Source organism: Meles meles, chromosome 1 (assembly GCF_922984935.1).
Source record: "Meles meles chromosome 1, mMelMel3.1 paternal haplotype, whole genome shotgun sequence".
NCBI lineage: Eukaryota > Metazoa > Chordata > Mammalia > Carnivora > Mustelidae > Meles > Meles meles.
Genome location: NC_060066.1, coordinates 101,127,457 through 101,132,124, shown reverse-complemented (window position 1 = coordinate 101,132,124; position 4,668 = coordinate 101,127,457).

Below are 4,668 nucleotides of genomic sequence, written 5' to 3'. Positions count from 1 at the left end.
TGAAAAAATGTTTGTCGTCACTAGCTATCAGGGAGATTCAAATCAAAACCACCTTGAGATATCACCTTACACCTGTTAGAATGGCCAAAATTGACAAGACAGTAAGCAACATGTGTTGGAGAGGTTGTGGAGAAAGGGGAACCCTCTAACACTAATGGTGGGAATGCAAGTTGGTGCAGCCACTTTAGAAAACAGTATGGATATTCCTTAAGAAATTCAAAGTAGGGGCGCCTGGGTGGCTCAGTGGGTTAAGCCTCTGCCTTTGGCTCAAGTCATGATCTCAGGGTCCTGGGATTGAGCCCCACATCGGTCTCTCTGCTCAGCAGGGAGCCTGCTTCCCCTCTCTCTCTACTTACCTCTCTATCTACTGTGATCTCTCTATATATATCAAATAAATAAAATCTTTAAAAAAAAAAGAAATTCAAAGTAGAGCTTCCCTATGACCCTACTATTGCACTACTGGGTATTAACCCCCAAAATATAGATGTAGTGAAAAGAAGGGCCATCTGTATGCCAATGTTCATAACAGCAATGGCCACAGTCACCAAACTGTGGAAAGAACAAAGATACTCTTCAATGGACAAATGGATAAAGAAGATATGGTCTATATATACTATGGAGTATTATGCCTTCATCAGAAAGGATGAATACCCAACTTTTGTATCAACATGGAATGACTGGAAGAGATTATGCTGAGTGAAATAAATAAAGCAGAGAGAGTCAATTATCATATGATTTCACTTATTTGTGGGGCATAAGGAATAACATGGAGAACATGGAGAGATGGAGAGGAGAAGTGAGTTGGGGAAAATTGGAGGGGGAGGCAAACCATAAGAGACTGTTAACTCTGAGAAACAAACTGAGGGTTTTGTAGGGAAGGGAAATGGAGGTTGGATGAACCTGGTGGTGGGTATTAGGGAGGGCATGTATTGCATGGAGCACTGGGTGTGGTGCATAAACAATGAATTCTGGAACACTGAAAAGAAATAAAAATAAATAAAAATTTTAAAAAATTAACTCAGAATGCATCACAAACATAAATGTAAGACACAAAACTCTAAAATTAAAAAAAAATAAGAGAAGATTACTGGAACTTATAGCTTAGTGTAAAAAGTTAGACTTGGCAATAAAAGCAGATTCCATAAAAGGGAAATTTGTTAAACTGGGCCTCATTGAAAGTATTTTCTTTACTCTGATAAGAAAATGAAAGAACAAGCCATAGATTGTGAGAAAATATTTGAAAACCACATTTTTGTTAGAAGACTGATATCTAGAATATATAAACAACAGCAGAAAAAATAAGAACAAAAATCGATTAGAAAATGGTCAAAGGCATGAGTGGATATTTCCCTGAGAATTTCCAGATAGCATGTAAGCATATGAAAAATTGGTCAACATTTTTAGCTATTAAGGAAATGCAAATTAAAGCCACAGTAAAATACCACTACACATTATCAAAATGGATAAAAAAAAAAAAACTCAACTATTATACCCCTGGGCATTTATCCCAGAGATATAAAAATTAACTTCATGCACAAAATTCTGTACATGAATATTTCTAACAGCTTTATTATAAGAGCCAAGCACTGGAAACAATATTTAGGTCTTTCAAAAGTTGAGTAATTAAAACTGTGATACATGAATAATATAGAATTCCATACAGCAATGAAATGGAAGAAACTACTGTTACACAAAACTTTAATAGGCCTCAAGGAGATTTTGTTGAATAAAAAAAAGTCAATCCCAAAAGAGTATATACTTCATGATTCCATTTACAAAAAAACATTGAAATAACATGATTATAAACCCAAAAAAAGCAACAGTGGTTCCTCAGGATTAGGGTTGGGGGAAGCAGGTGTCTGTGGCTTATAAAGTGTAGCACAAGGGATCCTTGTGATGAAACCGTCCTTGATCTTGACTGCAGGGGTGGTTCCACAAATTCACATATCACAAAATTGCATAGAATAAAATGCTCATGTGCAACACACACACACACACACACAAGACTATATATAAAAATTATACTTCAAAAAAGTCAATGAATTGTATAAATACCAATTTCCTATTATAATGTCATATTCTAGTGAAGCAAGGTAACACCACAAGGTCAATCTGGGGGAAAAGTATATGGTCTTTGTATTATCTCTTACAAATTCTTGTGAACCTACAATTGTGTAAAAAATATAAATTAATCACTTACAACATATATATTAAGTACAAACAAAAATTCAAAATTTGACTAGTAATGACATGTCCATATAACGTCATCAATTATAACAAATGCATCTCTCTGATAAGGTATGTTAACAGTTGGGGAGACTGTACCTGTGTAGAGACACAGCAAATATGGCAACTCTCAGTACTTTCCACTCAATTTTGCTGTGAACCTAAAATTGCTCTAAAAATTAAGACTATTACATGAATAAATAAAATATTCTTATAATTGTTTATTATCATTAATTATTTGTGCTCTGAAATCCAAGGTCTCCAACCTTATGCCCTCATCAAGCTGCTAGAAAATAATGGATCAAGTCTGTTTTCCTTCTTACAGGCTTATGCATATTCTTATAAATCATCCTGAACTGATTATCAATTACTTTCAACTCTAATTGTAGTTTTGTTTCATTGAATAGCAACCTTGTAACTATTTAAATCCACTTACGATCCATTGAGTACTGTATCTTCCCCAAGAGACATTTAATAATTTATATTCCATCCATTTTAAAGTGACTCATTCCTTTCATAACCCTTAGTCATATTCCTGTCATAGTGCCTTGGTAAAAGAGACACATTTCTCCCATATCCCCTTCCAGATCTCCCAAATGTAACTAAAACAAACTCCTTTAGGACTTGTGTTCACGTGTGAATGACTCTCTCAAGTCAATGATACCTGTCTGAACAAAGCTGAAAACCACCTTTCTAGCTCTATTACTTTCTTTTTTTTTTTTTTCCATTTTATTTATTTTTTCAGCGTAACAGTATTCATTCTTTTTGCACAACACCCAGTGCTCCATGCAAAACGTGCCCTCCCCATTACCCACCACCTGTTCCCCCAACCTCCCACCCCTGACCCTTCAAAACCCTCAGGTTGTTTTTCAGAGTCCATAGTCTCTTATGGTTCGCCTCCCCTCCCCAATGTCCATAGCCCGCTATGAGAGGGGGAGCGGGCTCTATTACTTTCTATCTACCTGACAGATGTTTCCCATTCATCACTCACAGCGGTAGATGAGTTTTGAAATTACATAAGTAAAATAAAAACCAGAGAATCTTCCAACTTATTCTTCCTCACTGACTTCCTAAAAACATTTAAACAGTTGCAGAAGCCAACTTTTTTTTTAAGAATCAATGTTTTATGTTTTTCTTTCTTTCTTTCTTTTTTTCTTTTTCTTTTTTTTTTTGGTAGTGGCAAGTATTACTTTTGAATTCGCTCAGCTTATCATTAAGACTGCTTACCAAAAACAGATTAGAAATTCATTTTCTTTAAAACATTAATGTATGATATATGTACAAAATATATCCATGCCTTTGTGTGTGTGTATGTATATTTTTATGTGTGTGTGTGTGTACGTGTATTTAATTGAGAGAAAGAGAGAGAGAGAGCGTGAGCAGGGAGAGAGGCAGAGGGAGAAGAAGGCTCCCAACGGAGTACGTAGCCTGATGTGGGGCTGGATCCCAGGACTCTGGGATCATGACCTGAGCTGAAGGCAGATTCTTAACTGACTAATTCACTCGAAAGTACCCATATGTATTTTTATTAAGATTTTATTTATTTATTTGACAGAGATCACAAATAGGCAGAGAGGCAGGCAGAGAGAGGAGGAAGCAGGCTCCCTACTGAGCAGAGAGCCCGATGCGGGGCTCCATCCCAGGACCCTGGGATCATGACCTGAGCCGGAGGCAGAGACTAAACCACTGAGCCACCCAGACGCCCCCCTATATATTTTTTTAATTGACATCACTATGTCTGTCTTGCCTTGAGATGTTTTTCAATGTGATAAATGATGTCAATTGCTTTTTGAGTTACTTTCTGAGTTGAAGTGTTTTTGAGACATTAAACTAATTGTAAGAAAAAAATAAACATGCCAAGTTTTTTCAAAGAGAAGCTGTCTTGAGTACTCTTACCATGTCAACTGTTTGAATTTAATCTGAACAAAAGATCACATCCTTTTGTTTAGAAAAATGAATTTTTGACTTGTTAAGCAGACATAATACTCTCAGACTGACTCCTCTCATCATTAGGGACTATTGGCCCCTCATTCCCATTTCCCATTTCAAAATCTAAGCTACCCAGCAGTCATCTCACATTTTAGGGGCTCCCCAAACTCCTACAAAATGAAGTTGGAGGTGGGGAGACATTGTGGTTTAATTACTATCACCTTTGCCCCACTGTTTCTGTCACATTAAGCAAAGCCCTGGAGTTCTTGCTATTAATGGAAGGAATGATTGAAATGCAGCCTCATGCTTTTTATAATGTGAGATTTTATACCATGTTGTATTTTTCTTTAATCTTTTTCTGGAACATTAACTATATTGCATACATAATCTTTTAACTGATTTCATTTGCTCAGGAATCATAAGCATTTTATATGCTATGGACAGAAATTTTACCTTTGATGTAGGAATCCTAGACTGTAAATTTAAAATATATGATTCATTACTACACACTTT